Source organism: Belonocnema kinseyi, chromosome 1, assembly GCF_010883055.1.
Source record: "Belonocnema kinseyi isolate 2016_QV_RU_SX_M_011 chromosome 1, B_treatae_v1, whole genome shotgun sequence".
NCBI classification, from domain to species: domain Eukaryota; kingdom Metazoa; phylum Arthropoda; class Insecta; order Hymenoptera; family Cynipidae; genus Belonocnema; species Belonocnema kinseyi.
Genome location: NC_046657.1, coordinates 97840009 through 97852260, shown reverse-complemented (window position 1 = coordinate 97852260; position 12252 = coordinate 97840009). Strand labels below are relative to the sequence as shown.

The 12252-nt window shown below is 30.9% G+C and overlaps 1 protein-coding gene across 1 annotated transcript in view; it reads left to right on the top strand.

The window, feature by feature from the left end:
* The first annotated feature begins 10158 nt into the window (after positions 1 to 10158).
* LOC117175096 overlaps positions 10159 to 12252 on the top strand; it is an 11259-nt gene continuing 9165 nt past the window's right edge. Inside the window, exon 1 of the mRNA XM_033364645.1 lies at positions 10159 to 10294. The gene's annotated coding sequence lies outside the window, so the exon portion shown is untranslated. The remainder of the gene's footprint in view (positions 10295 to 12252) is intronic.

Genomic DNA, 12252 nt, shown 5'->3' with positions numbered 1-12252 from the left:
ATAATTCTATATTTGTACCGACTGTACTATACGGTAGCGAGACATGGACTTATCAAGAAAAAGATAAGAGTAAAATTAGCGCAATTGACATGAGATTCATGCACATAATATGCGGGAAAACACTGATGGACAAAGTAAGTGACGAGATAATTCTAAAAGAATGTGGTGCAGAAGAGACGCTAGTAGACATATGGGAAAGAAATCGGTTAAGATGGTTCGGACATGTTGAGAGAATGCTAAATGAACGACTAACGAAACAAGTGTATCAAGGTAAAGTAAATGGCAGCGTGCCCAGAGGTAGACCGCGGAAAGAATGGTTAGAATTTGTGAATGAGACCCTAGTTATAAGAGACATAAGAAGTCACAGAAACACGAGAGGCTGCATGAAAAAATGCATGGACATAATAGAAGCTAGAGAAGTATGCCAGGACAGGAAAGTATGGCGGCAAAAAGTTAATAAAAAGAGTGTCAGCAGAGTGAATGACGCCTGAAACAAAGTCCTTGGCTACCAATGGACCCAAGTGGGGAACCTGACATAACGACTTTGTGAGGATCTTCACTTGGGGTGATTGCTAGAGAGATTGATCAGCAACCTGGGTCGGAGCAGTGTTGCGGAACGAACGTGTTATTTACTTGAATAGCACGAGAATTCTGGATCAATCTAAAAAATCTCTATCCCTTCCACACACTACTCCTTTCCCCTATCGAGAGAGTTACGCCTACCCCGAAAGGGAAATGGCTTAATGGTGTAATAATAATAATAATAATAATAATAATAATCAAAATGGAGCGCAATGTTTTATTTTTAAAACATAATATTATAGAATGTTGCTTGTAAGCTCCTTCTGGAACACAGTTATGTAAATAATTGTGAAATATTGTTACATTGATTATTTAAATATTTGTAATTGATATATGTTCTAATATATTTTTTACGAATACCGGTGAATGATTATAACCTAAAAAGCCTTCATAATTTGTCAATATGTTTCACATTTATAGCTGTGTTTTTGTTATTATTATTATGAAATATTGATCAATTTATCATTTAATAGCTGAAAAGCTGGTGATATGTTTTATATTTAATTTTTGAAAAAATTGTACCTAATAAAATATACACTGACAAACCAACTTTATTATAATACACTTATATATTTATCTGATATTGTTAATTTATTTAATTCATTCTAAAGAATGTTTGCAACCCGGTAATAAGCATAAAATAGAGAAAAATTAATATTTTCAGATTTCAGCGCAAAAGTGAAGATTATTCTATTATTTTGAATGCGCGATTATTCCATCTGTCTAAAATGCCACCATAAAAATAAGATAACTCCTAAACTTAATCACTTCTATTTCCATAGAGTCCGCCACACAGTTTTCTATTCTCCCAAAGAGAACGTGTTTTCAATACTTTTAATTCCTCCGAATTGTACCGGTAACATACCTCACAGAGATATTTTTTATTCCTCAGAATTGTTCGTATTTTGATTTTATTTAATTCCTTCTAATTAGTTCACAAAATGTATGTAATAAGTTGTTTTGATTCTTTCATGCGGAATTTAAATTCTGAAATTTTAATTCTCACCAATTCATCTATGCCTCTCTAGAGTTAAAATTATTTAAATTCACACATTTGCATAGATTTCTTTGTTGCATGTTTTAAGACGTTTAAATCAATTATTAAAATACAAATCAATATAAATTTGAATATTTTTCGAAATTATAAGTTATAAAAAGATTTAATAATGAAAAATAGGTTAAATAAGTGCTTTCCTTAAATTTTACTAAGTCGATAGAGAGGAATAGGATTTTCACTTTTTATGTTCCCGTTAGGGGATTTTTAGACGGTTGAAAAATCGCGTATTCATAGGAATACAAATTTTTAATTTTTCTGAATTCAACGCTTATTGCCGGGAATGGTAAACAAGTTGTAGAGGTTGTATTTGGGGAGGGGAACGGGAATCGCAGAACGCAATGTCTCATATACGCGTAATTTACATCGTGCAAGAAACTAGGCATGTAAAATACCTAGTAATTTACCGTAAAAAACTACGTAAATTACCAAGGGTATTTTACTTACCCATTCCTGCTTCCCACTGGAAGTTGGATCTGTTACGTCTCCAGCGCTGTTGTAGATTTGAAGACTTGTAGATTTCGATCTGTTTTTTCCTGGATTCGTTGCCGACGTTGAGTAATAAAAATCACTAATCGCGCGAACGGGTCGAGGTTGAAATAACAGACACAACACAATAATTTAGAGAACAAATCAATAGTTTTTATTTAACTTCAATTTACATATTGAAGATCCTTTAATGAAGATTAAATGTCTATTCCATCGCCGAGAACAGTTTGTTTACACAAATAAGATTTCTTTCAGGTTTGACATTTTTAAAGTTTTATTTAATTAAAACAATTTTAATTAAATGGTGTCTATTCTCACTTTACTTAAGATTTACTTCGACTCAAGTCGACCACGGCGAACCGTACCGAATTACCGGAGTAAATAAAGTTGTTTGGACTTGAATTTCGATTAACAATTTAAGAGAAAAATATTTTAAGTCCAATTTCAATAATTCAGAGAGCGAGTGTCGCAAATTTTTTATTTGAAATACAAACGGAGAGACGCAAATAACTGAGCTTTTTCTATGTTCTTGCATATATTTATAACCTCGGTTTTTACCAAAAAGGGTGGGAATTGTCCTTCTAGCCAATAGAATTGCTGACTTCACATAATTTAATGTTAAATTAACCTACCATGATGAGGTGCGTTAAGCGCCGCTCTTATATTTCAAGCTAAAATAATGAGATTCGAATTCTCAGAAATGCATTTTTACGACTCTCATCGATTGACGTTTTTCTGCCAAATCGCGTTAAAGAACATAATTTACGGCGTCTGAGGGACGCCGTGTCGCTTCAACCCTTTACATGGTACATAATTTATGAATGCTCGCGGTTGAGATCACATGCGCGGTAGTCGGAGATCGCGCGTGTCAAACCTATTTGGATTGATAGATCCGAATATGCAGATGCACACATGGATCTATTTGAGTGTACATAGCTATTCAAATGCTAACTTCTGATCCTTTACAACTAGCTATTAGAAGTTATTAATTCGAGGTACAGAGAGGAGTTGTCGTGTAATTTCCTTTTGTCAATCATAATTATTAATTATTCTTTCTGATAATAACGATCTACTTAAATTTCTAAATGTACTGAATGTCTTGTTTCATTTGAATTATTTCAAATGTTTACCGCTCTTAAAACTATTAACTGGTAAGTATCGCCATCATGGCGAGACAGCTTTTATTGCTTTTTTACGACTTACTCAAGTGTCAAGTGTGTCAAACTTTCGAGTATATAATTAATTTATGTTCAAAAAGTGAAATTTGAGTGAAAAATGGTCCTTGTCTAATGATACATTTTCATGCAAAGAAAAAAAATGCAAGTGTTCACGTGACAAGTGGAAGAGGAATAATATTGTAATCATATTTTGGTTGGAAACCAAATGACTGCTAGAAATTGCAAAAAAAAAAGAATGTAAAGGATATTTGCCTAAAAAATAAATTGAAGGATTAAAATTTGTATGGAATTCAAACAGGAAAATGCTTAAAAAGGTAAGAAATTTAATTTTTAATAAATATATATTTTTAGTAATTAATATTGATAATAGGTTTTTTCGAATAAAGATTCTTTGATATAATATAACAAAATGGTTCGTTTTGATCTAAAAAATATTTAAAATATCAAAACGTGACGTCTAAAATATAAATTTGATATAAAAACAAATACGTCCTGCCACAATTCCTCCTCGTGTTCCTCTTCATGAATTTCAATAGGAATAACTATTGATTCCGAAAAAGATCCAAAAAAGATATTCACGAAGAAGAAGAGCGAGTAAGATGGCTCTGTGTCCCGATTAATTTCTCGCGTAGAGGACGGTCCTAAAGCACCTGAATCCTCAATTTTATTGATTCGAATTTGAATTACTTGATTGTGATTCATGTTTGTTAAATTCCAATCAGCACTGGCCACAGCCGACATGCATGCCCAACATGTACTGACATTTCGAAGGGAGCGGAGGAGCAGCTCTCGCAGAGCCTAGGTTGAGCCAAGTTTTGGAAGGTAGAAAAGTGAAATTGCTGAACGGACTCTTCCTTAAAGGGCCCTACGGGAAGTCTACCTTTCAAATGGCAACACTGGCACCTCCATAGCCAGAGGCCATTTACTTTTGCAGTCCATAGCATAGCTGACAGGTGCTTAATTGGAGAATGTTTTTCCTGGAGTGTTTCCCAGTCGGGCTGGAAGGAAACGGAAAAATAAAAGGTAAAAATACAAAAGAAGATTAAAAGATTTAAATAAAACATTTTGTTTAAACTTATAATTTTATGTTTAGTGACAAAGTTTAAATTTAAATACATCTTTTTCCATTTTGACAAATTTATATTGTTCTTTACAAATGAGAAAAAAAAATTATATCGAAAGTAAAGATATTAAGAAAATAATTATTTGATAAAAATATGGTTAACCATTTTATTACTTGTTTTTTTGAAAAAATTATTAATTTATAAGGATAAAGGGTAAGAGGAGATTTTAACAAGAAGGTAAAAAATGTTAAATATATATTACTCACAACTGAGAAGGTTACCCCAACTGGTAAATGATAAATCTTAGCCGTATTGTCGCTATCCTGTAAAAGGTATTTTCCCTCAGAGTGGGTTTCGTCCTTGTTGTCCATTTCAATTTTAACTTATTCGTAAAGAAAAAGAAAATTTGAAATAATTTCCTTCTAATCTGTTTTATGTTTTTAGTTTTCACTAAATTGAATTTCACTTTAAAAAAAAAAAGAAGTACGACAATATTCCTCTATAGCGCCTTCAAATTCTTTCACCTTTAAATTCACTTTCCCGAATTTCACTCCTCATGTCACCTATGCAAGGGTTTTGAATCGACTAGCCCTTAAAAAAAGCCCTTCGCTCATCTTTTTTTCGTAAGCGAATACACTGGCCAACTTAATGACTCAAAACAATATCTCTTTTCCTTCATTTTATTTTCTAAAGTCCCTTGAGAACGAACAAAATTATTGGATTAATTCTATATTTAAAATTTCAGACAAACCCCTCTTTTGCGTGTCAAATAATTCTATTCTAATAATTAATTGAATATCAAGATCAAAACAAAACAAATCTGACACACGTGGTATCGTTTTTGATCTACATCCCCTCCCTACGCAAGTCATTTTTATATGAAATATAAAACAAAACAAAAAAATAGACAATACAACAACAAAAAGTCACATCAATTATATTTCCATACTATAGTCATTTCTCCTTTAAAAAGCTTAGTTTTCTCTGTTTCTTTGAAAAGATTTATTTTAATCAATCGATATTTTTCACAGATTTCCAATAATCAATTTTTATGGGGTTATGTCTATTTTTAAGCGCGAAGATTTGATTGTCCGTAAAAAGAATACGAGCGAAAAAAACTTGTCTCATAAATCTTAAATCAAACAAATAAGTAATAAGAATGTATACTAGAAAATACAAATATTTATGTAAACCTGATATAGCTAGTTTAATTTGTCTCAAGGTAAAGTAAACACTTTAAATCTTAACTTACAAATTTTGGAAATTTAGGTTAGAGACTTATTTTCTTCCCTTATTTGGCGCGAAAATTTAAATTTATATTAAAAAAAAGTAAATTCACTCAAAATCTCTTAAATACTCACATTTAAATTGAGAAGTTCTCTATTTTTAGTATATTTTCAGCTTAAATTATTTAATATATTTTCTATTCAAATAATATACATTTATTTATTTTTACATATACACCTTTTTTATCCCTTTCATTTTTCTTAATTTCTCTTTTACAAGTAGGTGAATATTACCATCAAATTTACTACATTCTTATTTTTAGGTACTTAATTGCTGCATTTCAACATTCCTGGATATCACCTCTAGTGGTTCACTTAAATGATCAGATAAGTAGTTTCCATTAATAATTAATTTATTCAATTAAGTATATATAAATTCTAAGAATTATTGCTTTGCTTAAAATATATTTTTCTTTTGTTCCAGATTTTCAACCAAGCTGAAATATCTCCATCAATTAGAAGAAAAAAGGTAGGTATAATGGGAATAGGTTTCCTTTTTAAAATGAATTTCGTTGTTTGATTTGATATTAATCAATTTTCATTAGTTTGAGTTTTAGATTAGTTTCAATAATTCTGAGTTTGAGATATTAGGGATTTCTGCAGAAGTTTCTATCACTTCTAGATTATGTGCATCCTCATTGGTGCTTAATGGATGAGCACACAATTTTAATTTATCAGTGTGAACTATTTTTGTTTTATTGGCTCCCATTCTAATTAAGGCATTTCTTTCGCCTAACAATTTTTCTAGGACATAGGGTTCATGGAAGTAGGGGTTGAATTTGTCTTTCCTCTTGTTTACTCTCAAGTACACTTGTTGGCTCTCCTTAAAGTATTTAGGATTAGATCTTTGATCATAATATCGTTTAGATTTTCATTAGCTAATTGAATTCGGTCCCAAACTAGTGACTGAACATTATCCAATTTCCGAAAGAGTCCCTTTAAATATCCGAGATAAGTCTTATCTGATTCTGAAAGAGTGAAACTATTTGGAATATTAGCCTCTCTTCCGAATACTCACGTATAAGGAGCAAAACCTGTAGCTTCATGTATGCTAGTGTTATAAGAAAACACAGCAAATCTAAGCCAAACGTCCCAATTGGTGATAGTATCGAATTGTCTTAAGTGTTCAATCAATGTCTGATGACTATGTTCTAATGATCCTAAACTGTGTGGGTGATACACAGTTGATTGAATTTTCTTTATGCGAAAAATTTTACAAAATGTTTTAATGCACTGGCTGATCAAATTTGATCCTTGATCAGTGTGAATTATACGAATGCAACCGTATCGTGAAATAAATTCCTCAGCTAAAGCTATAGTCGCTGAATCAATATTTCTCAAAGGAATCGCATCAGAATATTTTGTAAAATTACACTGAATAGTCAAAATATAAATATTTCCTTTCAAAGATACTGGAAGGGGTCCAACTAAATCAATTTGAATTTTGTCAAAAGGTCCCCTTGGAGTATCAGTGATATTCATGGGTTGTCTATTCCCAATTCGTTCCAATTTATTTCTCTGACAGTTAGTACAAGAACCTACTATTCTTTCAACGTCAGCCTTCATGTTTTCCCAGTAATAGATATCTCTTACTCTCCAATAGGTCTTTGAGATTCCCTTATGACCATGTACTACTGATTCATGAAATTCTCTCGTTAAATCATCCCTCATATTACTAGGGGGAATGATTATTTCTTCCGAACAAATAATTACCAAAAGTCCTGAGTTACCAAAATGTTTCCTGATTATTTGTTCTAGCGAGAGCCAAGAAAGTTCACCTAAATCATTTCCTTTACTTGAAATTCTTACTGAGGTTATCTGTAAAGCTTCCATATATTTCTCTAAATTAATTAACGCCTCTGAAAGTTCTTTTATAACTATTACTTCTTCCCTCTTGTTATTCACAACAAGAATAAAAAAATGGAAAGGAAAAAAAGGAAAAATGATAAGATCAGGCTCGACAAATTTCTTTGAAATTTTATCAGCTTTAAAAATACATGCAAATTGGTCATATTTGTTTATGGACATAGGAAGCAAGGGACTAGGCATGCCATTGCGTCGGTGATGCAATGAAGGGGGAGGTCCGCCACCTTTTGATGTCCCGCGACAAACATGGCAGCGTCCACATGTTTATATTTTCATGCATAGTTTGTCGGCAAAAATGCTCGTGCGCATAATCAAATGGCACATCGTAAGATGGCGGCTCTCCCCACTCATGGAAGTCTCCTCCCTCCCGTGGATTCAACCCCGCTCGCCAAGTTAAGGTGGCTTGCCTAGTCCCGTGTTTCCTATGTCCATGGGAAGAAACTATTAAATATTATTATTATCAATCCGGTCGGGATGCAGTTTTCCTGTATTGGTACAGTAGAAACATTGCCTAAAGTCCTTTTCCAGTAGAATGTCAACGAATAAGAGGTTATATTACAGCTATCTCTATTTTTATTCAAAAATAACTTATTCTTCTTATTGGATATCTTAAGGGCATGTGATACTCAGAAAATTGTCGATTTTACCAGTTTTAGGTTCCCCCGGCTTTTTTTCTAGAATAATAAATATTTTATTCTAAAAATTTGGAAATGATAGCGAACATGATAACGGACGTCCCCACACACTTTTTTTGTGGATTGATTCAAAAAAGTTTTAATTCACCAAAATGTGATGAATTTGCATAGCGCTTAGGAAATAGTATCGATTTTTTCAGTGTTAGATTCCCCCGGCTTTTTTTCTAGGATAAGAAATATTTTGCCTTAAAAATCTAGGTAAAGATAGCGAACATGCTAACGGACGTTCCCACACACTTTTTTTGTGTTTTTTTTTTATCAAAAAATTTTTGATATTGCTAACAACGTGCGTGTATATTTCGAGGTTATGTGTGTTACAATTCACCCGAGCGTTACTTCCAAACTACACAATATTTTTGGCCGAAAACTTTGGACTTACAAATAAACATAGTAACTAATCTCCCGAACTAACCTTGTTTGCAGGCAATCAAAAAAGTTTATTTCATAAATAATTTCCAGATTATCGGAAAAGCAGAGATGAAAAACGACGTAACCTCAAAATAATGCATATGCATACAATTTTTATTTAGCACAATACATTTTTTTTTTGTTATTATCCCTCAAAAAAGAGTCCGGGGATGTCCGTTATGATATTTTATATTATCTCCGAATTCAGTTTTTAAAATTTTTCATTTTTGTGGAAAAAAAGCCGGGGAAACTGTAAGTACCACATGCCCTTAAAGGTAATTTTTCGAGTACATAAAATACAACAGAAGCAAACCATCCTATTCTCTTATTTTTGAATGTTTTAATTTTCATAAAAAGCTGTAGATGGTTTTGCCCTCCGGTGAGGAGCAAAGCCGACAAAATACAGCTTGCTAGAAATAATTTAATTACCAAATCATTGTTTTTTTTCATGTGATTATTATTTATAGAAATATTACATAAAATAATGTAGAACTCGAAATGAGAAATAAATAGATCAATTCAACATCTTATTAAATTTAAAAAAATAATTGACTGTTAACTGGTTGGCGCTAACCCCCCCCCCCCCCCCCCCCCCCCCCCCTTTCCATAATATTAAATCTAAATATTTCTCTAATTTAAAATCAGTGCGCTAACAGTGACCAATCGGGTTGTCGGCGTGACGCAAGCGCAGTTTAAAAAGTTGTCAAGATTGGGTCGCAACCATCGACATATAGAAATGAACTGGTAATGCTGTGGGGAGAACAGTAATGGGCTCTAGAGAGAGAAAAAATGTATGAGAGTACACCTATCTCTTTCTAGATAAAGCTGATTGGTCGATAATATTTTCGTTGGGTGAAGTTTGGCACAGCACAGGATCGTGCTTTGTGTCGCGAGTGCCCCAATAATGTGACGTTTATCGCACTTTTCAGAAATAATTTATTTAATTATAATTTAATGTAAATAAATATAAAAAAGGATGGCAGTCTGTGTAGTTTTTGGGCGTTGTCAAGACGTTTATACGGGGATATGTTTTCATACGTAGGTAAAGTTAGTGAATATAGTAAAATAAAAAATGTTACAAAACAAAAATAAAACCTCAAAATATGAAGTTTTGTACCTAGGCAATACGAATGGTTATTTTTTTATGGCATAGAAATATTGTTCAAATTTTTGACAGTTTTTGCATTATTTTTGAACTCACAAAGCGATTATTATTGTAGCATTTTCAATCCAATTTCAAGAAGAATTTAAGGTTACCATGTTTTTAAAATAATCTATCTGAAACAGGTTATTTTACATAAATGTTCTTTAAAATTCAATTTATTATAAGTACACATTTCTAATGTATTGTTTATCTTTTTTTTTAATTAACCGTACAGAATATTTAAGCAATACCCGGGACCACCAATTCACTTGACAGAGTCCTGAAATAGATAAGGACAGGTCGACATCTCATATGTTTTTTCTTTCTCTAGAGTCCATTTCAGTTCTCCCTAAAGTGTTACCGGTCCATTTCTATATGTCGATGGTCGCAACGCGTTCCTCCCTGTTACACCTGATAAGGTTTTGAGGTTATGTCATAATATGAAAGCATGAAAGTGTCATTAAAAAATATTTTAGTTACATTTAGATCAATGAATTATCTGGATCTCAATAATTGTATTTAATTCATGTGAGAACTCTATTAATATATTCTCATTTTATAATACATCTCTTCCTTTTTATAAAAATAGAACACATTTCCACATCTTTATGATTTGTTTTCATATGTAATAGTGTTTCTTTTATTTTATATATGCCATATTTTATCTTACAAACAACTAAAATTGAGTTCCTTATTTTAAAACTATTTTTATCTTTTTCCTGTGGATCTATATAAATTGCCGTATAAAATAATTATTAAAAACATTAAGAATACGATTTTCTGTAAGTTTTATCCTAACAATTGGAATACGATTATCATGCAATAGTTTTTAAATATATTGTAGATACATAATATAGTAAAAAGCAAAGTATTGTAAATAATAGTTTCAATAATAAATTATAGTTTAATTCTTTATATAAATTGTTCTTTTCCAAAAGTTTTAATTTCTGAAAGATTATTTTATTTCGTCATTCATTGTTAGATGATTTATAATCACATCCGAATTAATTACGGGCCAATTTAAAATTAACTGATAATTTTGAGAACGTACAAATATAAAAGCGTTAAAATTTTTAATCAATTTGGAAACTATTACCTTTCAAGGTAATGGTATTTAACATGTTGTAATTTAGCATGTTAATTTTAAGAACCTTAAATCAAAATTTTGTGTATTGAATAAGTTTCCATTTCCATCATTTAATACACGAATTTACCAAATTTCACAGCTTCTAATATAAATCGGTAACAATGCTAGCAATTTTTGATTCAACTGAAAATATCAGTTAAAACGAATTATTTTAAGATTTATTTTAGACTATTCATAACCTCACATGAAAGTACACAAAAAAAATGATTCTGCCCAATTAAACTTTACTCATATTTTAAGTTCATTAAAATCTGTTAAAATTCATCAAAATTTTTTAAATCCCCCAAAATATTTAAATTATTTGGAGGTCCTTATTTAAATTGTTAAAATGAGTAGAAATCCTTTGAAATAAAATTAAAGTTATTCCGTAAAGCATAAACCATTGGGCATTTATAAACAGAATTAAACTTATTCAATAAAGTTGTATAGAAAAAATGTTAACATCTTAAGAAATCTCTTGAGATACTTGAATATTAATTTAAATCCAAAAAAATCTGTGGCATTGTTAAAAATCCCTGGAAATTTCATTTATTTTCAAAATTTCTCTAAAAATCCCTTGAAATATTTAGGGAACTTAAAAATCCATTAAAAAGTACCAATAATTTGAAAGCCCTTGAATACAATTGAAATTATACACTAAAGCCCTCTAAGAAAAACCTGTTTAAATCCCGAGAGATCTTTTCAATCCCTTGAAATCCTTGGAGATTTAATAAAATCCTTGAATCTTGTGAAATTCCATGAAATACCGTAAAATCCATACCATAAAAACAAAATTTCATTTCATTTAATTCATTTTTTAAAGTTTATTAGAAATCGCTTGAAATATTTGTAAATCTACGAAATTCTTTGAAGTTCCTTGGCATCTTTGAAATCCATGGAAATATTTTTATAATCTATTGAAAACCGATGAAATCTTTAAAATTCCGTGAAATAATATGAAATCTGACAAAACTGCTTAAAATCCATGGAAGTTCTCTGGTATTCAAATTAAATTAAACATTTAAATACCCATAAATCTTTGAAACCCTTTAATCTTGAGAAATTTCTGAAATAGCTTAAAATATTTTGACATCGATAGGAATTCCTTTAAATTAAATTAAATTAAATTTATTTTCCAAAGTTCACTAAAAATATCTTGAAAGCTTTGTAAATCCTACAAAATTCTTTAAAATACCTTGACATTTTTTAAATCTCTTGAATTATTTTGGAATTCCTTGAGATATCCGGAAATGTTTGGAAATATCATTCATTATTTTAATATACTTTATTTTTATACAGATTTTCTTTAAATGATTCTGTACTGAATTTTCTAGAGTCGCGAAAAATTATAAGAAATTCA